Here is a 14,970-nt window from a genome sequence, read left to right on the forward strand (position 1 = left end):
GAGTTTTAACATAATTATTTCACAGCATTTTAGCGCCTCTACAATTATTTCAAATAAACTGGGTATGCTTTCACTCAGTGTCTCCCTCGGTGTCTCCAATCAATATCGTCAGTCAGGGAAGACAATACATCAGCGAAAGTAGGTATGGTTATATCACGTGATGTATTACTGTAAAATGGCTCCTGCTGGCAACTGAATAAGACCTGGCCTGTTCTCTATATGCATGGCCACAGACTAGGGGGGCCCTGGCCCCTGTGGCCCCCCCTGTTCCTACGCCCCTGGTGTGTGTGTGTGTGTTGTCTGTTCACATCCACTTGAGCAAAATCATTAAGTGAATAAATATCAGCCTGTAGTTTGTGGTAGTCATCTACTGTTCTGATGGTAGTATAAAGCAAAACATCATCTGCGTATAACTTAATCTTACATCTGGTAAAAGCAACTTTTACGTGAGAAGTAAAAGTGAAATTAAGTCTGTAATAAACTTCTACACAGGTAAACTTTGCTCTGAAGTGGTCTCTGGTCTGAAATACAGATGTTGCAACTCTCCTCAAACTTTGTGAATTACCTTCCCTTCAGGTTTTCCAGGCATTTAACAACTGAAAAACAACGGTGCGAGCCTCGTAGACTACCAGGAGTAGCCTATTCCTTTGAGTTGGGAAGTGGGCATATCCTCTATGTTTGCAAACAAATATGAAGGGCAGCTTTGCGGCTTTGCCGAGAGAATTTGTGGGATAAAAACACGATAGTCAAACTACTGTATAAAACAGTTTAGAAGATACCTCTGTGTGTACTATGTTGGTAATAGCAGTTCGTTTAACAAGCACTTCCTTAGCAGTGCATAGCAATGTAATCGAAGAATTGCAAAAATTCATGAATTGCAAAATCTGAGAGTTACAATAAATTCATAATATTATGTATATTGCACAACCAAAAACCTTCACAGAATGCAGCTTCTATACATTGCCTAAAGGCATGTGCTTGAAGCGTCAACAACCAATTGTAACATCAACTCGTATTCCTTCTAAGAAAATTCAATGTTCCCATATACCAGCTTTCTTGACAACTTCATCAAGTCAATTGTAGACATTTTGACAAGACTCAACTGTAGTTATTCCTAAACAAATTACTAGATATGTGTAGTTTCATATGTTGAATCAACAGAGGATTTTCTGAGGCTGCTCCTTCAGCAATAACCAAGCATTGATGCACTACTCTTGGTAGGTTCGAAAAGCAACACACACCACACAAGCACACAGGAAGCTAATCATCTTCCAATATTCGCACACTTTTGGAACTCATCCTAGATGAAATAAAGAAAGGGTGTGTTACTCAAGTCATCACAAATTACGTTTTATCACCTCGGTTTAGTTGTGCGGTTTTTACCGTATATAGGGAAACTTTGGCAGGGATAACTTTCGCGAATTTGGTGATCCGCTACAAATTCACCAAAGTTTAACCCTCCAATTACTCGTAGCACCTGAGATTAGCATCTCTATAGATATAGATTGGCTTCAATTTGTCAAATGCAATGTAGTTTGTTATTCATCAAAGTTTCCCTCTATACGGTATTCACCCTGGGGGTTAATATTGACTGCCCTATAGCTATGCATATATGAACATTGATCAATTGGAGTACTACATGTAGTGCAATGGATTGCTAGAGTGACTGAGTAACTTGACAGTGACTGCTGTGTGATCTTTTCACTCAGAGTGCATGACTGCTCTATTAGAGTATACTTTAAGTGACTGCTTTATTAGAGTGTTTTGATCATTTTAGCAAATCGGGATCTGAACAATGCTCCCTAGAATTCGTATACTTTCCCAGTAGCTAAAGAGTATAATTTTTGAGAAACTTTCCAGAAATTTTTGAAAGTTTTGAGAAATTTTCAAGAAACTTATGTTATAAATCATGAAAGTTTTGAAACAAGAAACTTTAAAGAAATTTCCAGTAAATTTTCAAGAAATGTCCCGGAACTGGAGTTTTGCTTTCGCTGTGAATGCCCACCCAGCACAGATTAGTAAACTGGCTACTCAGTCTATAGACAACATAAACATTTAACAATAACACTAAGCCATGCTTGTGCCCCTGTATGTTTGTTGATTCCCCCGGGCCACAACATAGTTATCATGTACGTTGCAAGAACAGTTTTACCTAACTGCAAACTTGTCACATCTACCCAGATCTTCTTCCATTCATCTGGATTCTCCTTAGTCCTAAAGCCAACTGGGAAATTGCTTTTGTCCGTCTTTCATTAGTCTGTACCATTAGATGTCTAATAAAACGTTTACTTTATATCCAGTACTGTTGTCCACTGGGTAGCTTCACCAGATTGGAGCATATATTTAGACACTTTACCAGCACTCAAAATGTTCTCACGTGATGCCCAGTGTTACATAGAGTTTATTAAATTGGCAAAGGAATCTTGGCAAGTTCAAGTATATGCATTTTGATTATAGAAATTGTTGGAAGTATTACAAAGTGATAGCAAGGGTGTATTTTTAGTCTGTAGTAATTACGGGCGCACGCGCAGGAGAGCGCCAGGCTTGCTACAGAAATTTTGAGGTTTGACACATGTGGATACTAGTCAGTGTAAATTTGAATGTATAACTGAACTGCTAGTCCAGCCATGCCTATTAGCTACTCGGTGAATTTGAGATGGAGGGTAATCTGGATGATTTTGGGCAAAAAGAAGAGCATAGACGAAGCCAGACTCTACAGTATATGGGTTGTACTTGCCAAGTTATGAAGCATGTTGCCAGCCAGAGAAGTGATGAAGAGAGAGCAACATACATGGCTGAGATCTCCAAGTATGATCCAGCAATGATCATCTCGACTGATGAGACTGGTTGTGATAGGCGTCACAGTACAAGGAAATGTAGCTACAGCATTGGAGGATTAACGCCAAAACACTAAAGTTACTAAAGTTATAGGGTCTTTTGCAATGTAATTCATAATTCATGTGCTGTATAGAAAACCATCCCTAACATGTCTACAATTACTTAATCTGGGGGCTTTGGGTGGTCCGTAGCTATATACATGTCTTGGTGTACTATAGATCATCTAAAACATACAAGTACAGCTACACACGACAAGTTACCTCATTGAGAAGATTTATAACAAATCATCTTATGAAATTACTTTACATAATATAAATAATTTATTGCAAGTTATCAATTGTATATACAACAGAAAGCTGAACACAACTTCATCCTGGTTCTGCTACAAACACTTTCCCACCACTTTCACTATGTCCTAAGTTTCTTGTCCATGTTGCAGTTCTTTCAGAAATTTCTGCCAAGAATTTAATTGAATACTCTCATTTCAAGCCTTGAAAAATGCTCTTTAGATTGTAATATACTTTATAACAATGACTATTCAATACTACTTGCTTGAAAACCTTGTCAAGTGAGTTGAGATTATTGTTATCAGCTGGTGTGTCTCCTATCAGAATAGTAAAGATTCCACACATTATAAACATCAGTTTCATTTTGTTACTTCTTCGTAATGGTGGATCAATTTGAGTGATATATCACATGGCACAGTGAGCACCTTTAGAATTTATGGTGATCATGAGTCCGTGATCATCAGGTACTTCTTCCTGAAGGGAATAAACAGCTTGTACTAAGTTATAGGGTCTTTTGTAATATAATTCATCACCACAATGAACATTGCATCACAAGAAAGAACAAGTCACACACGGGCACAGCTGAGGAGACATTGTCATGAGGGATCAGGTTATCCAAGGAGCAACTTTGTGAGCTGTCTGCACAGCATCTAGCAACGTTCTACTTCTGCCATGATGGTTACTACTGGCAGCCATAATGGCATGCAATGGCCTAAACTGCCTCTGATACAGTATTATTTACCTGTAGTAATTCAATAATATAAATAAACAAAAAACTAACCTTGTGTTCATAGTGGTCACTGAGTAGTACACATGTGGTGTTGGTGGTGAGTGACACTGTGGCTAGACCAAATACTCTTTGCACACTGCTAATCGATTAAGTGTCAGCTGGGGTGCATAAGGAACCAGAATTATGTGATTCATCACCATGTAAGTGGCTAGGAGACAGTAGAGAGGAGCTGTGGAGTTTCATACTGTTGTATAGCAGATAGAATGGAATGGTCAATTTGGTGAAAGTTTTAGTAAAGGTCTACTGATGATTTGTAGTACCTGACTGTCTGTAAGTTTCATTTTCATTGTGTACATTTAAATATTCCCACACCTGTGGATGACTGGCCCTGGGCCCAGGTGGCCCAGGTTCTGGCTACTCCCCTGAACCATAGTGACAGGTCCAGATTTTAAGCTGATAGTCCTAAATGTCTTAGTATAGTTACACTGTACACCATTTAGGGAAAGAGCCGTTATCATTATTATTATTTTTTATTATTATTATTATTAACACTTTACAGTGACCAGCACTGAAGGTCTGACAGCAACATGTGCTGCAGCCTTAGGATTACCTAATTTAATTGCAAGGACTTAGACTTAATGGCTTATAGCTGAAAAGGTGTAACAGAAAAGGGGCCAAAGTAAGGAGAGAAAAAAATCCCTCCAACCCCAGGATTCGAACTGCAGGTCACCCAATGTCTAGTCGGGGCATCTAGTTATAGCTTTGTACAGTGAAGCAGATAGCATGATAGCTCTTGTTGTCGCAAGTTTCTAGTTCATCTTCTTGATGTCCGTAAAGACATTTCTTCAAAGAATTCATTTACTTGTGACCTCATGTGGCAAAAAATTCATATTCTCTCTTATGACTATAGTAAACTTTACATGGACTACTGTACATTACAGGTTAGTCCAAACTTTTGTTAGCTGCTTTGAAATTCTTTTTTTGAAATAGCTGGCCTATGAGAATAGTAAAGATTGCATACAACATAAATAACAGTTTTATTATGCTATCTCATCTTAATGGTGGATGTGTTCTAGTGATACATCACATGACACAGTGAGCTCCTCTTGTATTTATAATGATTATGAGTCCCTGATCATCAAGTACTTCTTCCTGAAGGGAATAAACAGCTTGTACTAAACTATAGGGTCTTTTGTAATATAATTGATAACATTACATCACAGGAAAAAAGGCATCAGACATATCAGTAACTGTATATACTAAAACAAAAACACCTTTAAAATTGTTCTTTTGTAAAAAAACCTCGCAATACAACAAAACCTTTGGTATATTGTTATATAAGAGTATTACTAAGTAAGGAGTCCCTGTTATATTGTAGTAACACCGCATGAAATTTTGCTGAAAATGTCATATTCTTCTCCTTCTCTTCCTCCTCCTTTACATACTCATTCCCTTTTTTAACTTGTATATCTTACACTGTGATTATTCCACAGCCTTGGTTTTGCTATCACAAGTTCTTTGGCTAGATAAGTTTCTTCAGTACAAATCTTGGAACTCCACCTCTCTTGTGAGAGCCACCATAAGTGATTTTCTCAAAGTTTGATTCATTCACTCTTGTGCTTCATGGTACAATCTTGGATATGTGATTAAACATATGGAGTAGTTTCGCTCAATTATGACCTGCCATTTTTCTGGGAAGTGGTGAGTTAATTTCCACACTTGTGCTCATAGGACAGTAACGTCGCCTACGCTAATTGCTGATTTATTTTGCGATCTTTTAGAACCCTATCTTAAATTCAAGACAATTCTAACTACAGTAGCGTTTATTTACAGTTGCTGAACTCAGTGCAAATTCGGCCATAAACGTCAACGCTAGGTGAACATGAACAGTGTAGTAACCTCAATGAACTTGTTATCACGCGTGCTATTCTTGTAAGTGTTTGATGTTCAGTTGTTATGGGTCTGAAGTAGCTAACACAGCCCACAACACAGCTTTGTTTTTGCATTTCAAGGTAGGTTTTAGGTGTGCGTTCTATTAGAGTTAGTCGTTCATGTAAATAACTCACAGTAGTTGCGCGCCCTACTTTCCTTGGCCGCACGACTCACTACCGTGAGTCTTGATTAGGGATCATGAAGGTTTGGGCTTTTCTGGCCAAAAATATTATCCTAAAGTCAGCCTGAAAATGTCTTCATGGCACCTTGGCAGTGTTGATTAGGTATAACCAATCCCAAGATGCAACACTAAATCTACAGGCTTGATTTTTCACTGTTTGATGTCACTTCAGCCCAACAGGTGCCTTTTGGCATTACTTTGGCATTACTGCAGTTCGTACATACGTAAGCACACACTGTGTTGTACATACAATGCAGTTCTTTACAAAGACAATACAAGGTTTCCACACATGGTAGCATGGTACGGCTTCCCTATGGCTGACTATTACACTTATCACCCATATTATCTGTAGTGACTGGATTGATTATAGAGATGTTTCTCCTATTGTCAGGACCAGCCTTAAGGGTAGTCAGCCGCTAGCTAGGGCCCCGGGGCTAAGAGGCCTCTCAAAGCTCCAAAACTGGGGCCCCAGTTCTCATAATGCAAATTCAGTATATAAAACTACACAACTCGTACTTTTAAGAACACATACACTGTATACAACTTGTCGCTTGAGGAACGCATCTCCAATATCATGTGATAGCTAATCTATATAGTAATGAACAGTATTAATTTAAAGCAATGATTATACTGGAATGTATTCGTGGCTGCACACATGCAGTACATTAAGAATTCATCAAATGTCATTAGCTTTCCACTGCAATGGATAAAGAGGCAAGAAATCATGCGATTGTGTTGATTTAAATCGTCAGGTCTCAAGTGGCGGTGAGGTTGTTGGTTTCGATTAATATCTATAATGTTATAAGTAGAGGCTGTTGGGTGGAGAGATCAGGCATCACCAGATGGGCTACTCTGTGTCACAGTATGGTTGTGGTTTGATTACTGGTAGTGGCAAGACTCTGCAAAGATTGAAGATGATCAATAGCGTATAATAATAAATTATGATTTTACACAATCACATTTAACGTAGTTAGAGATACAATACACTGTAGAAACAGCAATATATACATACACGTAGATGGCAGCTAGTATTACAACAGCTAATGCTAAGCTAGTGTAGTATATTCTTTACACAACGAGTATGTTGGACATCGCCCTATATAGGCTAATGATTTTTGTATAGGCATATTGCATGGAAAGTGGCTAAGAACCACTTCATCTGGGGAGGCCACCCAGAATACTTTGCTTAGGCCCCAGAATCTCTAAGGCCGGCCCTGCCTATTGTTCTTCATTCATAATGCTGTGTGGCAGGTTGACTATTGGGGTACACATTCAAGTGCAAAATTAATTTAATGGCATACCTGGTGTCTGACTTTCCTGTAATGTGGTATTAGTGGGTTCATTAATTATAAAATAGTGACTAACAAGTTGAAAGAAAATTAGAAACGTTGGGGATCAAAGTGAAATAACTAATAACAAGAGGTTGTCTATACCTGAAGATATACCTGTACTAATGGTCATTAATTTAGAGATTAAATGTCCACTATATATCGTCAGGTTTATATTCCTCAGGTTTATCCACTATATATCTTTGATCCCTTAAAATGTCTGTGTTTCTTAATAATTGCAGTCACAATGTATGCCACAACTACCAAATATTAGGAATCACCAGTTGTTATGAGACATGACCAACAGTAGAACAATGGTATACAGTATATATTTATGTGTGTGTATACAACCGCCCCTACAAAGAAAGTGCAATACAAAGAAAAAGGATCATAAAAGTACAACATAGAGGTGTGTGCGTGTGTGTATAAATAATTAAGCTACAAATGACAACACTTAAATGGCTAAGCTCCATGAGGAACTGATTTATAGACTTCATTTTACAATGAGTTGTGATCCATGCACAATAGTACTAGACCAACTGTGGGACATGATAAATCAAAATGCCGAAGAGAAACTAGTAGAGCCAAAATCTTTTTCATAGCTTGATAGGGTGAGCATCACCAGCGTCAATGTTGTGACAAACAGCTGTTGTCCTACCCAGAACATCGCAAAGAACTCCTAAGCAGCTTAGTTACACTTGACTTCAACTTGTTACTTAATTGGAGAGAGTGACTGAGCTCTTAAGTATCATATCTATTAGTTATTTCACTTTGATCCCCAACTACTTACTGCGGGATGTAGTTCAACACTAGCAACAATCCGGGCTACATTGCATGCTCTTCAAACTATACACTTCACATTACATCTCAATCAAATTTTGTAGCTAAATAGTTGGTGTGAATATATTCATTGCATTTCTGCACTAGTATACATATGCAAACGTATCCTATTTAAAATAAATGGATAAGGAAAACCAAAATCAGAATAGTTGAATACATGTGGGTAGCAATAGAGCTATACGTATGTTATGGCAATGTATCTCTTCACTGTGTTATTGTCAAGCTAAATTTATTTTATGAGATCTAATGTTGCAATTGCAAAGTGTCTATAAAATCTAGAAAATGCCACAGGTTTTATAGGTGTTGGACTGAAGAAAGGCATATACCAAATTACCTAGATGTACATCTATTGTAGTTGCCTGATTTTATAAGGAAGAGTGGCATGTATAAATTCATCAGTCAGGGCATGCTATACCCACGCAGTTTTAAGTTGCTTCAGTACCCCTTTTAAGTTTATTTTAAGTTATTATAGCTACTTGCAAGGAGCAAGACAATATCAAGACTTCTGGTTCCAAAATCAAGGATCTAACATAAACAGAACACACTACAAATTTTATTTTAGTTGTAAGCAATGGTTTCTCACATGATATAGTATCAGTTTTATTTAGTGGCTTCCCATAATTTGAATAAAACACAAGATACTCTAATAAGGCAGTCAGACAAAATGAACTACTCTAATAGAACAGTCACTTAGATACAGTAAAAATCTCTTCACAATTCTTGCATGCTGTATCATTTCTCATGAGAATATTCACAATAAAAATTTTACAGTTTGTTATGGCTATGCAGCAGGTGTTTGTGGCTCTCTGTGCATAGCTAGTTTGTCAGCTGAGCAGTTGCAGACTGTCACAAGATATATGAGCTCTCAAATAACAATCAGTTGTGATTTGTTTGCTCTTTATAGTGTGTAAAAGCTGAAATCATCAGAATTTGCTCAAAAATTTGATCAGCAGTTGTAGTTTTTCGCGGCAATAAATGTCCGATATTTGATACGCCGACATGCGCTTATAGATTTAATAATTACTGAGGCATAAAATCGATGTATAAAGTGAAACTTGGTGGGCTGAACCTTGAGTGATTACCCTAGCTGCATGCCAAATTTCATTCAAATCCGTACATTTATTGTGCTTTGCGAGCTACAGTCCGAAAATCCATACTTTTGGCCAAAACGTCATACGATTCGGACACATGCTTATTGGCTCGCCAAACACACAGTCCTTGAAGAAATCCTACGAAACTTGGTGGGCTAAATGGTGAGGGTCTAAGGTAATAGCAATGCAAAATGCAAGGAAATACGTTGCATAGTTTCTGCGTACGAGTGTCCGAAAATTCCTGGTGGCCGAACATCGGTGGCTTACTCTACCAATGTGTTAAAAGAGTTTTTCTGACACAATTATGAAGAAAGAAAGCAGTTTAGCCTTGCCATTTCAACTTATGGGTGAACCTGTTTCAAAAGTGCGTGAACGAATATACACTATTTTTTCCATGTAGCCACAAAGCGGACCGGCTATGCTCTCACTACTCTAGTATGTTAGTACCTGATAGCAGACGATTTTCAACACCGATGTAGTTTGGCTGTTAGTCACTCTACAATAACAGGAAAATGAAACACGTAATTTTCCCAGCACCTGGCTGTACAAATGCCACACATTTCAGTTGGAACGCCGCACCTGTGACGTCACATGCAACCGCTCTATGTAACTTTACAGTATAATGTTACCATTACACACTGCTCCAAATAATTTTGTACGATCACTAAAGTGCCTGTGTGCTTTAATGTGCTCACTTTAATCTAGTGTTACATGTGTAACATACACATGCTCAGTCATGTGTATATACATTCAACTTTACCAGCTAGCATTGGAGGATGATAGCAGGAGGTAGAACCTGTACCAAGCTTAAGCCCGGGAGCTTAACATTATCTGTATGAGGCTACCTGTATAATAGAGTACTTTGTTGTACATAGTGTAATAGCCTGAATTTAAATGTGTTGTAGCAAACTTGTACCTGTTATTGTAAACCTGTTATTTCCAGCCTGACATTGTAACCTTAACCTTTGTGACTGTTAGTATAAATAAGCTGTAATAGTGTGTTGTATTCTCTTCACAGATGATGCTGAGAGTTACAATAAGAGTGAGTTCAGTGGAGTGTTACACATGGCATACAGTGCAGTAGATAAAACAGCAACCATTGTAGAAAGGTATACTTATACATTGTTATAAAACAGGTGTTGGATCAAATATAAACTCTACTTCTGTTTCTAGATCTTCACCAGAGCTACAATTGTCGCTATCTGTTGCATCATCATCATCATTGCTGCTGCTGCTGCTGTTGTCAGAATCATCTTGATGCTGTGGCTATGTCACTGGTAAGTTAGTACATCCTTCACATGCACAACTTGGTCCACAATGACTAGACCTTCGTTTTCACCCACAGTTATTTGTCCTATCTTGCAGCTGCAGCCTTTAGTTAAAGAGGAGATTGTTCCCTTTATCCTTTTCATAACCTCACTAGCCTCCCACTCATTATCATAGTGGTCCCCATCTTTGATCCATCCACTGTGTTCTGGTGGTAGCAGGGAAGAGTAAACTTCATGTCGGATTGAATTTTGCCACATCTGATGTACCCAACTGGACCTCAGCCAGTGTCACCATAAAGACATATAGATTGGGACACAGTCTTCCTCACTTATAATCCTATTACTAACTGCTTCTCTTATTTTTCTTTTCAGTTTTTTATACCCAAATTTTGTGTCTTTCTGATACTGGCAGGATATCATCCACTGAATTATATAACTGTTAAGGTGTTGTGTGTCCATATTTGGTTATGAATGTGGCTATGTGATTTTTAAAGTAACAGGTCCCCACAAGATGTACAAACGATAAAAATCCTATCATATTGGTAGGATTGGTGTGGTGTAAACTTTCAACAACATTACCACCTGAAATAAAACTGGCATATTGTGTGAAATTGTTGATTATTGTAGCTGTAGGTCTGGGTCTCTTTGAAAACTATAGCATATACATGTTGAGCTGGTTCCTCAAAAACATTTAATAACTCATGGATGATACAATTACACACGATCTTGAAATTTGGCTCATTTGTAGTACAGCTTGACCAGCTAAAAATATTTCAAAATCTTTTCCTGACAATATTTATAGCCAATCAAAATTTTTGCAATACATTTATTGGGAAGTCATAGAAGTACTGTGTCCATACAGTTCTTTCCCAAACTTGTAATGGAGCCAAATGGTATGTGTCTGTTGTTGACACCTTTGCTGTTACCACTAATCATATGGAATATTAACTCTGTTGAGAAAAAATCCACTTTTAATTTTTAGCTGTTTTTCAGAATTCAGTTCAACTTGTACATACAGTAGCTCTAGGTTTTCAAGAATCAGATTTTTTTGTCGACTGCATTAGTGCTGTGAACCAGTATGCGAAAAACTGGTTATTAACCAGTATTGTCTAGGTCAGCCAATTACCAGTTAAGAAGCCTTTAAACACCCACTTGATATACCATAAATTACCCCTGCTGACAACCTCAAAGCATGTGTAAATATGTAATTGCAATGACTGCTATTGTAAGACAGGATGTTGATGGTCACCTTGGTACCAGCAGGCATGTAGAGTACCATTGGTATGTCTGCCAATACCACTGTATTACACAGAAACCAGTTAACAGGTTAACTGCCAGTTATTGGTTACCAGTTAACTGGTTTTGAATTGTTATCAGGTTCACAGCTCTATACTGCATGGTGGACATTGAGCTGTATGTTGTTCTCAGGTATACTTCACCCAATGTTGTAGACATCTGTGTCTGGTGAGCATATGAGGATCCTTGTTGCGCTAGTCTGAGTAGTGTGTTGCCCAATTCTATAAGGCATTGGTGATATAAGATGGTACTTTCTCTGGTAGCATAACAGAAGTTATTAGCCAATCAAATTCATCAGAAAACACCCACCTGTTATGAGCTATTGTTGGTTATGTACTAGTGTTGGGCCATCTGTAAGAAATATAATCCAATTAATTCCACTATTGCTCTTTTACAAGTTGAACATTCCAAGAACTCTTACCACCCTTGAGGAATATGAGAATTAATGTTAAAGGAGTGATGATGATGTTGTTATGGTGCCTGACCTGTTCAAACTGTTTGGATTAAACTTGTTTACTGTTGGGATATCAAATACTAGGTGGACTTCAACATTACCCATTTTGATGTATTCCAGAACATGTCGATTGTACATAAACTTGCTGTAATCAGCCATAGTTGCTGTAATCAGCCATAGTTGCTGTTCTCCTCATTGGCTTAGTATGAACGTCACATCGATAATGACTGCTTGAGGTAGCCATGGTAATGACTAGCAATATTTCAAAAAAATTGGAATTTATAACTAGAGTAGGGACCATAGCACATCGATAAAAAGTACTGAAACAAGCTGGAGTAGTGCACAATATTAAATCACAGTAAAACAATGAGAAGTGTTATATCCCTACTGTGCTCAAGATACCATTATGGAAATGCACAGTAGGGATATAACACTTCTTATTGTTTTACAGTGATTTAATATCATGGACTACTCCAAATTTGTTTCAGTACTTTTTATTGATGTGCTATGGTCCCTACTCTATAAATTCCAAATTTTTGAAATACTTGCTTGTTAACTATTTTTGTAAATTATGCTATTATGATTGGTGACGCATACTTCATTTGAAATGGCGCCACACGCCCCAGCTATATTGTCTGAAAAGTAAAATATCCATTACACTTTGTTGTCAGCTACGTTCGACCTGTTAGACAGCAGTACGAATTAAGAGCTGTTTGAAAAGCATCTCTGCAACCCACGCATACCGAAAGAAAGGGTTGGTGCCACGCAACCCAGTTATATCAGTTATCGTCTGAAAAGTGAAGTATCCATTACACTTCGTTGTTGGCTATGTTCAACCCGTTACACAGCAGTATGAATCAAAAACTGTTTTATAAACATCTCTGCAATCGAAGTAGCCACTATGAATAATACAGACGAAATTTGTTACGAAAGGAAGCCATCACATGCTACCACCAAATCGACACTTTGCTGTCAGCAAAGATGAATGGAACACAAAGGAGGACACTGGTAAGTCCATGAAGAATGCATTGTACGTACTGCGGTATGCCAAAAGGCACTCCTCGTGCTGAAGCCATGTTGAACAGTGAAAAATTCAAGTCCGTAGCCTTAGCTGTTATCGAGTTACGCTTGTCTGAAGGCATCAGTCAGTCAGTCAGGTAGTCAGTAGAAAATTACATAGCAACTTGTTGAAAGCATTTTGGGTCGATCCGAAAGCTTGTTTGGGTTTAGTTTTACTTAACCAATACTGCCTGATCAAAGTCTGGGGAAATTTAGGCTGTTTTAATGGTGATGTTATTTCGTGGGCCACACCTACTCCTTTGTGGTCTCTACTATACACTGCGATAACCTCTGGTTGTGCTGACTGGTAACGAAGTTGTAGCTTTTCTGTCCAGTTGCTTTTATTTGGACAGCCATCTTTGTCTACTAATAACATATGATATTGCTCCTCACCACAATCAAATGACAACGTATCATTGTACCACTGCAGCCAGTGTCGCAAACATTTAATGATTTGTCTGTCCTCTTGCTCTGCGTGTCATTTTCTTCTTTTTAGTTTTAGTAAAAGATATCGTCAGCAGCTTTTGACGCCAGAGCGGAGCATTTGCATGGCTGGGTGATTCTAGTAGTTTAGTGCTAATGTATTGCCATTAAGCCACTGTTCCTATCTCGAGAAAAGTCATCATATCTACGGATTGCTCAGGAGTAGCTATTTGGCTGCTGAAAACATGGACAACAATTCTTGTTCTCCTACTCCACACTTCATAACTTACCGCTTTCCCACAAGACTACTGGATATTTTCTTCCCAGTGTTGTGTGTGAGGTGTACCATTACTGATGGTTGAATAATAAACTGGTTCCTTGAATCTCTCGTATATGTAAGAAGTTCTTGAGTGCTTTGATTGTTCAGTTTAATGATGTTTTTTGGTAAGGGTATTTTGGCCGAGTTACAGCACTTTTCATATATTTATACACATCTCATGTGCTTCATCAAAAGCCACTGCATGAAATTTTCTTCCTATATTGGTCACGGTAACCCTACCTTCTTTCAAACACTGTAATACATGAGTTGGGAAATGTTTTATTTGTGTTAAATGTCTGGAGATGATCCGTCAGCAAATAGTAGGGCCATTCTCTTAAGACTAGCCAGACATCAATTCCTGTTGTTGCTACAAATTGCAAAATACAATGTGATAAATCAGTGACAGTTAATAAACAGAAAATCAGCCCACAGATGCCAAACCCTGTCGTTCTCAGCCATTTAATACACTTATTCCTTGAAACAGGATGCGGTTTCTTGTAATAGTGTTCCAGTGTGTACCATCAACTGTTGTATTGACCGAGACTCTTCAAGTGATGTAGTTAAACACACTTTACATTATCAATGAGGTAGCATGGATCTGAATTAGTGATATGTGTATGAAGTATTTCCCTATAGAGTGTTTCCCACACTTGTAGTAAAAAGTAATGTGTTGTAAAACTACTACAGGACTCCAGGGACTCTGGGAGCCACAACTCACTGCTAGTTCTCTCAAACTACACCTTAATAATCCGTTCATATGTGTCATGGTGAAAGGTAGAAAATACCAGGGCCATCCCCTTGAGATTAGCCAAGCGTATATTTTTAATTGCTGATATGAATTGCTAAATACAACGCGACAAAAACACACTTTACATTATCGATAAGGTACTGAATTAGTGATATGTGCATGCAGCATTTCCCTAT

This window comes from Dysidea avara, chromosome 2 (assembly GCF_963678975.1).
Source record: "Dysidea avara chromosome 2, odDysAvar1.4, whole genome shotgun sequence".
NCBI classification, from domain to species: domain Eukaryota; kingdom Metazoa; phylum Porifera; class Demospongiae; order Dictyoceratida; family Dysideidae; genus Dysidea; species Dysidea avara.